Source organism: Cervus elaphus, chromosome 12 (assembly GCF_910594005.1).
Source record: "Cervus elaphus chromosome 12, mCerEla1.1, whole genome shotgun sequence".
Lineage (NCBI taxonomy): Eukaryota > Metazoa > Chordata > Mammalia > Artiodactyla > Cervidae > Cervus > Cervus elaphus.
In genome coordinates this window covers 83,493,993-83,507,651 of record NC_057826.1, presented here as the reverse complement: position 1 = coordinate 83,507,651, position 13,659 = coordinate 83,493,993, and the positions used below count along the sequence as shown (strand labels likewise).

At 48.9% G+C, this 13,659-nt stretch overlaps 1 long non-coding RNA gene across 1 annotated transcript; it reads left to right on the top strand.

Moving 5' to 3' along the window:
- The first annotated feature begins 5,530 nt into the window (after positions 1–5,530).
- Positions 5,531–7,919, top strand: LOC122704356. The gene is made up of 3 exons (XR_006343845.1): positions 5,531–5,663; positions 7,027–7,199; positions 7,725–7,919. It is a non-coding gene; the product is annotated as an uncharacterized LOC122704356 (long non-coding RNA).
- The last annotated feature ends 5,740 nt before the right edge of the window (positions 7,920–13,659 follow it).

Here is a 13,659-nt window from a genome sequence, read left to right as displayed (position 1 = left end):
TGAGACTTAATCTTTCTTTTTTTCTAAGTAAGATGCTAGCTTTCGGACATTACTCCCTCCTCCTCTATCCCTGTTCTAAAATAATCTCTTACTTTCTTTCTTTTCACTTGCTATGTCCTTAGAATCCTCCTAACCCCCATCACTTTATTTTCTTGGGCTCCAAAATCACTGCAGATGGTGACTGCAGCCATGAAATTAAAAGACACTTATTCCTTGGAAGAAAAGCTATGACAAACCTAGATAGCGCATTAAAAAGCAGAGACATTACTTTGCCAACAAAGATCCATCTAGTCAAAGCTATGGTTTTTCCAGTGGTCATGTATGGATGTGAGAGTTGGACCATAAAGAAGGCTGAGTGCCAAAGAATTGATGCTTTTGAACTGTGGTGTTGGAGATGACTTGAGAGGCCCTTGGACTGCAAGGAGATCCAACCAGTCCATCCTAAAGGAGATCAGTCTTGGGTGTTCATTGGAAGGACTGATGCTGAAGCTCCAATACTTTGGCTACCTGATGTGAAGAGCCGACTCATTAGAAAAGACCCTGATGCTGGGAAGGATTGAGGGCAGGAGGAGAAGGGGATGACAGAGGACGTGATGGTTGGATGGCGTTACCGACTCAATGGACCCGAGTTTGAGCAAGCTCTGGGAGGATGGTGAAGGACAGAGAAGCCTGGCGTGCTTCATCCAGTCCACGGGGTCACAGAGTCAGACACGACGGAGTGACTGAACAAGAACAACAAACCCCCATCACTGCATCACTTTCTTCTTTTCAGAGCACTTTACCTCTGAATGCCTCAGTCTGACATCACAGAACTCTGTGAAGGAAATGGAGAGATGGGGCCAGGATTGGAGGGATTCCTCCCCCATGGAGACCTTGCTGAGATCTTAAGGGACAGTAGTCACCAAGCATGTCAAGGTCAGAACTTTAGATTTGTGACTGCAAAATCAGCATTTCCTCCCCTTCTCCAGCAGGGGCGTGGAGGTGTGTTTCCAGGGGTGGGGCTGAGCCTCAGAGGTCACTGCATCCAGGGCAAGCTTTCTTGAAGGATCCATCCTGGGGCGGAGCTCTAGGGAACACAAGGGACAGGCTGAGGTGGCAGCCACATGGCCTCTCCGGTGTCAGCCACCCTCTATGTCTCCCAAACGCTGTGGTTCACCTGTGTGCTGAATCCAGCCTCCTTAGAACTGCTGGGGTTTCTGGGCCGACAGATCTTTATTTTTGAGAGACGTCCTGAATGTGTAACTCCACTGAGCAAAGCTCTTTCCTTGTGGGCCGCCTCTCTTCCTGGCCTGGTGCTACCACGCTCCTCTTTCGCAGAATGAGAAAGTTGTCTTTGCTGCCTGCTCGCGTCCCTTTTGGCCCCATGAGCCTGCTCCGGGTCCTTACAGTGACCCGTTTTCCTCGAACTCCTAGTACCTTGCATCTGGCATAAGCATCCTCCAGGCAGCCATGTCCTGTCCCTCATAGCTCCGTGATGCTGCAGATAGACATGAAATTCACAAGGCTGAAACTGAGCCTGCAGGCTCTGGTGTAGCCAGACTGCCAAAAATTCAGCTCGTGTAATTGCCAGCTCTCTATGTAACCCAGGCACCACAGTACCAATGGTCAGATGCCCTGCCTCTTTTCAACATGGTGCCTCCAACTTCCCTCTTGGTTTGCCCTGCCAAAAGTTTGCATGGGGGGGGGGGGAGTTTGTGTTTGGTTGTCTGCACAAGAAATCAACTCTAACATTTGTACCTCAGCTCTCCTACATGTCTGTCTCTCATAACTGTCATCTCTTTATCCTTTTCTTCTTTTGCATCCCAGGAGAGCTGGCCAAGTTCTTTCTCTACTTTGCTGATTTGTTTTTCTGGGTCATCAAGTCTATTTTTCTTTACCTTCTTCCAAAGTGGTTTTTAATTCACTTATTATGTTTTTAGTTACTTTATAATTCTTCTGCTTTTCACCCATCTCCCTTTTCCTATTACCCCATTATTTCATTTTAAAATGAAGTCTATGTTCTTTCCCAAGGCTTTCTGCTCCTCTTTTAGGCAGATCATGTTTTCTCTTCTACTGAACTTGCTGAGAAGGGGAACAACATGTTCCTCTCAGATATACAGTCAGGGTAGACCAGTGTGAGGGCTCCCAGCTCAGTCCCTGACTCCTGGCTTATCTGTGCTGTGCTGGGTTGGGATTCTGTCACTCCTGTCTGGCCCTTGGACACTCGAAGCTACTGTTGGGGTGCAGGGAACCCCAGCACACTCTGGTTGTTCTGGCTTCTCCCCTCTGGCCCCAGGTCCAGCTGTCAGTGAAATGACCATGTCCCAGAATGCATTTTTCCACTTGCTCCCTACTTTCTATCATTTGCTTGCCTGGTTGTAGACAGATGATGACCAAGAAAGACAGGGCAGTGCCATGAGGAGAGGTTACAAAACTCTTCTTCAAAGAATAGCTCTTAAGATACGGAGAAGGGTAGCTGGCCCATTTGTGATGGGTCCAACCCTGGGTCACTGAGACAGGACTCAGGAGAGGAAGGATGTGAAGAGTCTTCCCACCTCTTCCCAATGGGCCCTCTCTGCTTGATGCAGGGCATTCTAGGTAGGTTAGGAGATATTACTGGGAATTCTCCTAGACATGCTTGGTAAGAAGTTTTAAAGGCTGACTGGTGAGCCACTCATGATTTTGAGCTAGATGCCTCATATTCAACTTTCAGTGCACACTTACTGCTTAATCCCCCACCTCCCTTCATTGATTTCTTCATCTTACAACAGCTGAGTTTTCACTTGGCACTAATCCTCTCAGTCCAGGTCTCCTGCATAGGCCTCTGGAGGCAGAGCCCCTGACCTCAACCTCAGCTAATTGGTACTTCACATTCCACAGTCTCAGAAACTGGCTTAGGGGTGGGCATTGATGAGAGAGTGGCACAATCAAAATGAGGTTCAGGACTTTTGTGGAAACTCCTGGAAAGGATGCTCAGGTTTCCCTTCTTGAGCCAGAAGCCTTGTGAGCTAAGTCCTGGATGGCATCCTGCAGCCTGAGAATGAAACCAAAGACTGGGGAGAGGCTGTAATCCTGAGAGCAGTGAGGAGCTCCTGATCCAGCCTTGCCTGAAGCTGGTCTTGCTCTTGGTTCTTTATCAGTGATGAACCAATGAATTCTTTTATGTTTTAAGCCATTTGAATCAGGTTATCTGTCACTTGGGGTTGAATGAGTCATCACTTACACAAGTGTGACGACAGGATTAGGAAAGAAAAGACCAAATATAAGGAGGCATGTGTGACTGCTCACTCAGTTGTGTCCAACTCTCTGCGACCCTAAGGACAGAGGCCGCCAGGCTCCTCTCTCCATGGGATTCTCCCGGCAAGAATGCTGGAGTGGGTTGCCATTTCCTTCTCCAGGGCATCTTCCTGACCCAGGGATCAAACCTGCATCTCCTGTGTCTCCTGCATTGGCAGGTGGATTCTTTACTACTGTGCTACCTGGATATGTTCCCAAATGTTTACAGTATTATCTTTGGGTGGCAAGATCATGAGTTATTCTTATTCATCTCTTCATATATTTTATTTTCCTACCTTTTTTTTAGCAAGCATGATTTTGTGAATAAAGAACAAACAAATAAGGAAAACCTCCAGGAAGTACTATATTAAATACTTCTTCAGTTTGGAAAGGCAAGAGGCCGAAGAGGCCAGTTCTCAGGCCCTGCGGAAGCCATGGGTCACCGTCAGGCATGCCTGGAGGGCTGGGTCGTGGAGGCGGACCTCCTACCCAGCCCCGTAGCAGACATTTGAGGAGTTCCCCTTAAAGTTGGATGAGGAAATCCTTCTTCACACAGTGAGAAGTAAACTTAAGGCAGCTGTTCTCTCCAGAGAAGGCTCGAGTTGAAAATAGAAATGACTTCAAGTAGCTTTGAACCATTCTTGAATGGCAGTTCTGTTGCAGACTTGGAGGGAGGTGTGCTACGTGTGGGGCTGTCTCTGGCCTTGGGCTGGGGGTCAGGGAGGCCCCTAGGGGGCCAGGCCAGGACCATCTGCGAGGCTGGGCGGCCACACTGCACCCACCTGGTCTCCCACGTTAGGGTTTGGGCAAGGTGGGTGGCGGCACACTGCCCGCACCCAGCTGAGCGCCCAGCGCTCAAGAAAGCACGTGTTTTTGCACTTGCTGCATCGAGTGGCACAGAGGACAGACGCGCCGCGGAGCCTGGAAACCCCAAGACTTGAGTCACTGCTGACTGTTGCCTCAGGCGCAGAACTCCAAGTGCAGGCGCTCAGTCCTGCTTATGTCTGTGCATCCAGGAAGCAGAGTGATAGCAGTAAAAAAGTTCAGATGGAGTCAGGCTGGGCCAGGGAATTCCTGTGTGTGTGAGAGAGAGGGAGCTTTGGAAATCATGCAGTATCATAGTCTTTCCTTAAGTGATACCTGGCACTGAGTTTTCTCAATGTGGGTTCCCTTGTCATCTGGTTCTTGTAATGGGCATCAAGGAAGCATGTTTGCAGCAATATTCCTTTGGGAGCTAATTTATGAACACTCCAGTCCTGTGCTGGAGAATCACAATGTACACTAGTGTATTAATGGCTCTGAGAGGTCTTTCAGTGAAGAAGCCTGGTTAATTGAAAGATTCCAGGACTCATTTGGTGGGGGGGATCACCCACAGGCTGGAGTGAGTGAGGTGTAAGGCCAACTGTGCAGAAGGTGACTACTCCCTGAAATGTGGACAAGGGCCATCTAGAGCTGGTGGAGTCTGGGGCATGGATGTGTGGACCAGCCAGGTAGATGGGGGTGATTCGGCCCCAGAGCATTAAAATCATAGGATAGACAGTAAAGATCTTGTATTTCATCCGATTTAGACACCTCACGTTATAGAGACAGCCACTGAGGCCCATAGAAGGGAGTTGAGTTACTCCTTGTCACCAGAGTTGGGGTACACCACTGAGGCCGATGCTGGATAAGCCGGGAGGAGGAGATTCGATGGGTGTACTATCAAGGAGCCTGCCCACCCACTGGAAGCTTGGAGAACCGTGTTCACAAAGTAGGCAGGAGCCCAAGCAAGTGGGTTGCTGAGCCTGTGGCCAGATATGACCCGAAGCTGGATTAGGCAGCTTCAGCTGGAGCCAGGACGCGCTAGAAACTGACCCGCAGCTCTTCATGTCACCCTCGGTGGGAGCAGCCAGTTGACTCAGCACAGGCCGTGTGCCCCTCCTCGGCCGTAAGGTCTGGGAGGACCCGTGTCTGGCTGGCTTGGCCTCTGTAGCTGAGGCCTGGAGCCTGCCTTTCTCCATGACTGGCAAAGGAAAGCAGCCCAGTCATTTGGCTCAGGGCAGAGTGAGTTTACACACCCCATCTCCTAGTTTCCACTTCACATGATTCAGTCATGTGTCCTGTAAATATTTCAAATCCTGATTTAATGAACAACATGGACCTTGACAAACTTCTACCTACCACGGTAGGATAAAATTTTGAAATCATTTAAACATTCACCTGGACTGTTCTTCCTCGCTTGTCTCCTACCCTTTCCTTAGTCTTTCCTTCCAACCTCATGATACAGTCATCACAGCAGAAATAGAAGAACAAGCAGTCACATTGATTTTCAATTTCATGGCAGAGAAAATAGTTTGAGGGGTCTCAAAGTCTTTCCTTTGGAGTATCTAAAATCCTAAGTGTACAGGACTCGGGAGGACAAGGGTGTGGTAAGTTAACCATTTTTTCCCCACTTACCCAGAAGGGGGTTTCAGAAAGACTTAGATGCTGACATGGAATTCTGGCTAGGAACGGTCTTGCCATACACTTCAAGTCCCCAGACCCTGGAGTTGAGGGGGAAATAGTATACTCAGTAGTTTGGGGGCTCTGAGAACAGAGGGGGCAGGTGCCCCACTCCCTGAGACAAGTTGGGGGACTGGAAGCTTCATAGAAAAGCTTCAGCATTCAGCGAGGGGCCAGCCAAACAGGAGGGGTGGCCTGAGGGCCCAGGCTACGTCACAAGCTTGTGTCTCATTGGGATGGGGCAGCAGGAGAGCTTTGCTGATGACCTTGAGGGCCAGCAAACCCGGAGGGCCTCATGCCTGGAGAAGTGGAGATGTGACATCAGGAGCAGGCATGGACCAACAGCACCAGAGTGGCAGAAATGAGGACTCCTCACCAGCCCATGTGGGTGTCCACGAGGGACCAATGCCCTGCTCAGCAGAGGCTGATGTGGACAGGTGACCACAGAGAACCAGACATGCTCTCTGGGTGCTCTGATGCCTGTTTCCTGACCCCAGTCGGGTACCACCATCTAAAAAAAGAGAGGGGGGGACCCTGAGGCAACTAAAATGGAGATTCTGCCAAAAGTAGAATGCGGGGGGTCAATGGGGAAATAAGCTTTTCTTTATTTCCCATTTGAATTTGCAGTCTATGAAATTAATTCTAATACAGTTAAAACTAATCCACAATATTTTAACAGATAAATGTTTCAAGCGTCTCTGTTTTTGAATTATTACCAAACACTATGTGATGCTGGTTTTTCCTTACCCATAATCTGGATTAAAATTAAAATGATGGATGACACACTGGCACTTATTTTTTTATATAAAATAGGGCTGACCCTGATGGCTACCTTTTGGGCTCTGCTGGGTAGTCCCACCGCAGCCCACCAGCGGCTTAGTGTCCAGGAGCGACCGGGCCCCTCATTTAGCCCAGCCTCTTGGGCTGAACACTCCATGAGTCACTCTTCTTCCTGGTGGGGTAAACACTGGTGAGATAATGCTGATGACAGTACACTCATCCTTTGGCATTTGTTGGGGGTTGGCTCCAGGACCCCTGTGGGTACCAAAATCCTCAGATGCTCAAGGTCCTCATCGTTTGCCCTCTGTATACACAGTTTTGCATCCCAGGATAGGGAGAAACAACTAAGCATTTATTGAAAAATATTTGGGTCTAAGTGGAGAAGTGCAGTTGAAATCCATGTTGTTCAAGGGTCAGCTGTACTGTGAAAACCCCAAATCTCTGCCTGTGACTGGGCCTCCCCTGGGGCCTCGGTTTCCTCGTCTGTAAAAGTTGCTTTGCTGCTCACAGCAGTCCAGCTCTCAGGCTTCCTGCGACTGCCACGGGCGGGTGTCTATCCATGAGCCTCTCGTTTCATCTTCGCAACAGCCCTGCCAGTTTACAGATGCTGAAAGTAGATGTACAGAGAAGGGACTTGCCAAAGGCCAGACACTTAATTCATCGGATCTAGAACTTCACTGATGGTAAGACACACCATGACTTTATAGAAAGAAAGAAAAAGAGCTGACAATTATAACTGCAAGGGGTCGCAGATCCTAAGACCATTCGAATGTCAGGGATGTTAAAATGTGTGAAAAGGAAGCCTTAGAACTGACAGACTGCTGAGATGAGCAGACAAGGGTGCAATCCTGAGTCTGAGGGATGCAAAGCTCAAGGTCTTTACATTCGGACCAGCTGCCAAAGGCTGATGTGAGTGAGACTTGAAAGAACCACAGGACGCAAGAGGACTTCTAAGCTTTTAACGTGCGGTGCAGACGCAGGAATCGTCACCGGGAGGGACGTGCCAACAGCTGGAGTGGAATAAATCCCCGACTCTTACGGAAGTCACCTCGTTTAGACAGATTTTCAGTGAATTGGAATTGGGGTGGGATTTGGGTGGAATTTGGTTACAACGCCAAAAGCTGATTCTAGCCTAGGCGTCTGATACAGTGTTATGAGTCAACACATCCAAGAACAGCTTGGCTTACCCCAGACCCAATTCCCTACAGGGGCTAGACTCCAGATTTGTTGGAAAAATAAGAAGTCTTTTGGTTGACGCAACAGACCAGGATGAAGTTCAGAAGATCAAGAGCGCCTGGACTCCCCCAGGCTCTGCCCTGCCCTGAGTCTGTGGTTGCAGGAGGCACTGGGGTCTGCATCTCACCAGCCCCTCTCCTTGGGTAGGGCAAGTCCCACCTCCCTGGGGCCCACTTTATTAAACATTTTAAATTTATTTATTTTTGGCTGCCCTGGGTCTTTTTGTTGTGTACTGGCTTTCTCTAGCTGCAGTGAGCTGGGGCTGCTCTCTAGCTGTCCTACAAGGGAAGTGGCTTCTCCTCTTGCAGAGCACAGGTTCCAGGGTGTGCAGGCTTCAGTAGTTGCAGCTCTTGGGCGCGGTAGTTGTGGTACGCGGGCTTAGTTGCTCTGAGGCATGTGGAATCTTCCTGGACCAGGGAACAAACTTGTGTCCCCTGCATTGGCAGGCAGATTCTTAACCACTGGACCACCAGGGGAGTCCTAGAGCCCACTCTTGACTGGGGATGTGTTTGGGTCAAATGGAAGGTCAAGCATCCATGGACCCTGAAAACTGCCTTTGCTGTGAAACCCTCGCCCAAATTAGATCTTTCCCCTAGACAGAGCCTGAGTTCCCAAGGCTTGGGACACTGGGATCTAGACCTTGAATTGCTTCTCAGGGCGTACACCAAGTCTGCATCTGGGCCTGTCCTTTCCTGGCTCCCTTGCCTCCTCTGCCATTTTCCCAGGTAACCATTTGTCACAAGTTACTGTTAACACACTTGGGCATCACCTGTGCCAGCTCTTTAGGGAGCTAATTTTATCAGTTCTGCTCAACACTCTCTAAAGTAGAAATTATCTTCCCATTTTATTTTTTTTTTTTGGCCAGACAATGAATGATGTGGGATCTTAGTTCCTTGACCAGGGATTGAACCCTTGGCCCCTGCATCCCTGCATTGGAAGCCCAGAATTTTAAGCATTGGACCAGCAGGAAAATCTCTCATACCCATTTTAAAGATAGAAAACTTGAGACTCAGCAAAGCCAAGAAATAAGACATCCAAGGCCACACAGCCCCTTAATAAGAGAGGTCCTAGCCAAGTCTCTACAGTATGCTGAGAACAATGCCTAAATCAGCAGAGGCGCTCAGCTACTTGTTAGATGACAGAGTGAAAACTCCCTGATTATGAAGATGCTAAGAATTTTGCTGTGAACTAATTGTTATTTAATTTTATTCATCTGAGCACCTGCTTTTGTGCCCAGCATGGACCTACAGATGAAGTGGGTTCTGGGCAACTGAGGTTGTAACATACACACACACACACACACCCCATCCTCCCTTAATGACCCGCCTGCAATTGATCTACTGCTAAGTAGCATTTCGTGTACTGGGGAGCTTCTATTTCCACACTAGCAGCAAATTTGACCTTTGTTGTCAGCTGCCAGCTGCTTATAATTCTGACAGATGCAAGCACATTTCTGGGAAGCTGTAGCCTCTCAGGACCTCACAGATCAACAGGCAACGCTGGCGGCTTTGGTAAGATTGATCGGCCCGCGAGAATCCCATTTACAGCCCGAACGGAGCCTCGGTTTACCGTGGCCTGGGCTCTGAAGACTTCGACAGCTCCCTTCTAAATCTGTCAGCTGGGGCTGGTGGCGATATTAAAGAACACTCTATTTATACGAAGCAGCAATTAGAGGAATGCTCGCCAGTGGGGCACCGCTTCCAAGTAAATCCCCGGCCTTCCAAATGGTGTCATGCTTGTGGTTATTTTAATCCGCTTGGAATTTCAGGGCTATTAATGTGACGGGCCATCGCGGAGGATTAGCCAGGTTTATTTCTGCTGACATTTCAGAGAACACACTCAGGTTCCCAAGACGGCCGCACCTCCCTCCAGGCACATCCACTTCACCAGGGCGGAGGAGAGGCTGTGCCAGGGGAGGGAGAGGCATCTGCAGAGATGCGGAAGCTCCCCAGTCCTGCTGCCCATTGGTTTCTTCCTTCCCCTGCCTCCCTCCTTTTCCTGGGGCACCCCCCATTTTCTGCCCACCTCCCTCTGGGCCCCCCACTCTCATGTCCTTCTGTTCTTCTTTTATTCTCTCTAGGAAATCAAGGTGTATCTGAGATGGTCTTTCAGACATGAGTGTCAGGGTCCCACTTGACAGTTAATGGGGCACTGGTTATAATAACTTGACCTAGGAATGGGGTTGCCAGATATTGGGTTGGCCAATTAGTTAGTGGGATTTTTTCATAAGATGTAATGGGGAATAAAAAAGCAACAACCTTTTTGGTCAACCCAACAAATTGTGGCATGCTCACTTAAATAGAGAGTTCAGATGAGCCTCTAAGACCATTTTTCAGTATATGTTCCACACAATATTTTGAGACATGCTTATAACCCCCCAAAATTAATTATTTATCTGAAATTATTTCACAGAGTGCCCTGAATTTTTATTTGCTAAATCTGGCAAGTCTGTATGGAGAGGGTGGGTATCAGGTAGAGAAACCACTGCTGGACCAAAAAGTGTCACACCTTAATGCAGGGGCTGGACTTGTCCTTGGTCTCAATCACCTTGTTAGAAATATTTCCATACCAGCTAGGAAAGTTCCTCATCTCCCTGAGGTCCTCCCAGGACCCTCCCAGATGTTCCCCACAGGGCGTCTGTTAGAGCCCCCAGGGCCCTCAGAATCCTCTTAACTCTCTGATTTTTTTTCCTGCTACACTGTAGGTCTCCTGAGGGCACAGACCAGGCCTTCTTTCACTTTAAATCCCCAGGTCCTGACAGGTGCAACATTTGGAGACAGTCAATAAATATTTATTGAATGAATGGATGGATGAGTAAAAGCAGATTTTACTCCAGTAACAATGACATCACCTATCAAAGCATTTTAGGAACCCTTTTTAATTTAATGATGAACTAACTTAGAAGAGCAGGCTGCTGGTGCTGCTTATGAACTCTTCAGTTGCAAGATTGTAGGGAACGTCTGGGAGGGTCCTGGGAGGCCCTCAGGGAGATGAATTGGTATGGAAATATTTCAATGTTTTAGCCATAAGCCTGGCTGCACTGCAAGGGAATGAAGGAAATGAATGGCAACCCACTCTAGTATTCATGCCTGGAGAATTCCATGGGCAGAGGAGCTTGGCTGGCTACAGTCCATGGGGTTGCAGAGAGACAGACATGACTGAGAGGCTAACCCTTTCAGACACTTTCATAGGCTGCATTGTTGTATACAGCAGCTGAATATTAGTGCTTACTTGTTCTGGAAACAGAAATATTCTCACATACACTCCCCCAGCCCCGACAGGTAAGCAAACTGAGACACAGAGAGGTTAAGAAGATTTTCACTGGACTCACAGCTCAAGCTGCAGTGCTAGGTTTGAATACAGGCAGCCTGGTCACAGCCTCCATGCCAGAAGCTCTTTCCGAATGATTTCTGCCCATTTATTATGTTAACATACCTATTGTTGTTGTTTAGTCTCCAAGTTCTATCTGACTCTGCCACTCCATGGACTATAGCTTGCCAAGCTCCTGTCTGTGGGATTTCCCAGGCAAGAATACTGGAGGAAATGGAGTTGCCATTTCCTTCTCCAGGGGACCTTCCCAATCGATGGATCAAACACTCGCCTCCTGTGTTGGCTGGTGGATTCTATACCGCTGAGCCACCCAGGAAGCCGAACACACCTATGCTTCCAGGCAGAGTCTAAACACTTCATTGTTTACATGTGGTCTGTCTGGGTCTGCTCTGGTTGCTGTAACAAAACACCATGGACTCTGTGTCCTCAACAGCAGAGGAGTTTTGCTCAGTTCTGGAGGATGGAAATCTAAGATTAACCTGCCAGTTGATTCAGTTCCTGGTGAGAACTATCTTCCTGGGTGGGGGAATGACTTCTTGCTGTGTCTTCCCGCCCATGGCAGGCAGGAAGAGAGAAGGAGAGAGGGTTCTCTATGTGTCTTCTTATAAAAGGACTAATCCTATCACAGGGGCTTAGCCTTCCAGATCTCATCTAAACAATTATTCCCTAAAGTCCCATCTCCAGATACCATCACAGTGGGGGTTAGGGCTTTAGCACATGAATTTGGGGAGGACTATAAGCGTTCTAGAACCCAGTCCACACAACAGCTCTATGAAATAGGTCCTCTTGTTAGTCCCATTTTACAGATAAGAAGTCAGGCCAACCTGAGGCTAAGTTACTGGGCTAAGGTCATGCAACCGATTTGGGAGGTAGGAGCTATTGTTGAGACAGGTCTCCAGGTATTTGCATATTCAACTCTCTGGTCCTCTCCACTCAGACATCACCTCCTCCAGGAAGCCTTCCAGGACACCCAGACTGACAGCTCCCCCTCCTGTTTCTGCAGCATTGCCTGTATCCCTGTTGAATTAGGATTGCCTGGTAACTTGTTGCCCATTCCCACTCCCCACTGGATTTCAACATCTTTCCCTTTGCTGTGTCTCCACTCACCATTCTTGTCACAAGATAGATGCCTTGCCTGTATCTATCCAGAGGATGTCTCCAAAACCCGCGTTCTCCTCTGCCATCAGGACCCAGACAGCCTGGCAGACCAGCGAGGACGAACTTATGGGCTGGGACATGGACCACCTCCCTATCAAGCCAGGCCTCCCAGGGTGAGAATTGCTTGGCTTTCTGTGACTTGCACTGCGGCTGGGATGCTAGGAAACCTGCAAAAGCCCACCTGAGCCTGGGGAAATATAAAAGTCAGAAGGTTTTATTGCCGTTTTAGGAGTCTTTAGACAGTTCCTTTTGGAAATAATTTTAGACATCAACAAAAGCCTAGAGGTATCCAGAGCTCGGCAAGGGACAGAGAGGGAGGCAGTCCTGGCCTCCGCGACCAGCTGCTCCACCCAAGCGTTGGGGGAGGAGGAAGTTTATTAGGCTCTGGCTCCCCATCTTGGAGACCTGCTCATAACTGTCCCCAACTTTGTTCCTTGGGCTGAGTGCCCGTTCCTCCAGAGTGGGCCGTGGAGGGAGAGGTGGATATGGAGCATTCTATCTGAACTCACGCAGGGTGTGTGTGCTTGGACGGGCTGGAGGCTGCTGATGGAGAAAACACTGATGTTCGCTAGCAGCCTGGGTTTGAGACCCAGATCTGCCACTTCCTTGTCTAGCACTTGTGAGCAAGTCTTGACCCTCCAAGTCTTTGTTCCCTCATCGCTTAAACAGGGATCATAGTATCAGAGGGTAACGATGTAGGTTGTCAGAGAGTGGAACTTGGGAATTGTCTGGATAACTCAGGCATACCGCTGACAGAGTTCCTCAGGCTATGCTTGAGGGTCTAAACAAACTCAGACCTTGGCATCAAGAATAATAAAAATGTGAACTTCAGCCTTACCTTTTAGAGTCTATACCCTAATATGGCTTTACAACCCTGGGAGCATTTCAGGCATCGTGTGCTGAGCTGGGAGTGGGTGGGGTGGGGGCAGACAGGTGGGACAGAAGCCATCAGAGACTTCTTCTGATGCAGGATAATGGGGGCCTGGAAAGATGCTGCAGGGGGAGGTGAGACTGGGGGGATGTTAAGGACGAGGACCGATTCTGGGAGGTGGGACCGGACAGCACAGGGCGTCCTATTTGTCAGCAGGAAATTATTTTCCATTTCCTAGAATTTTGTAGAGGGTGGGGGACGGGGAGTTGAGAAGTGGAGTTGAGGCCCCCAGTTCTCCACAGGCCCTGGGAAGAGCACCCTCAGATGGAGGGACACTCAGGCAGCTCTGAAACCATGTCCTTTGTGTCTGTCAACCCTGGCTTTCTTGCCCAGAAATCCCCCTGCTTTGTTTATCACAGTGAGCCTGTTAAGTGTTGTCTTGGGTATCTCTGTCAATACTCCTTTATTTTCCATCCACTAAACAAGCATAGCTTCCCAGGTGGCTCAGTGGTGAAGTCTACCTACCAATGCAGGAGATGTGAGTTCAA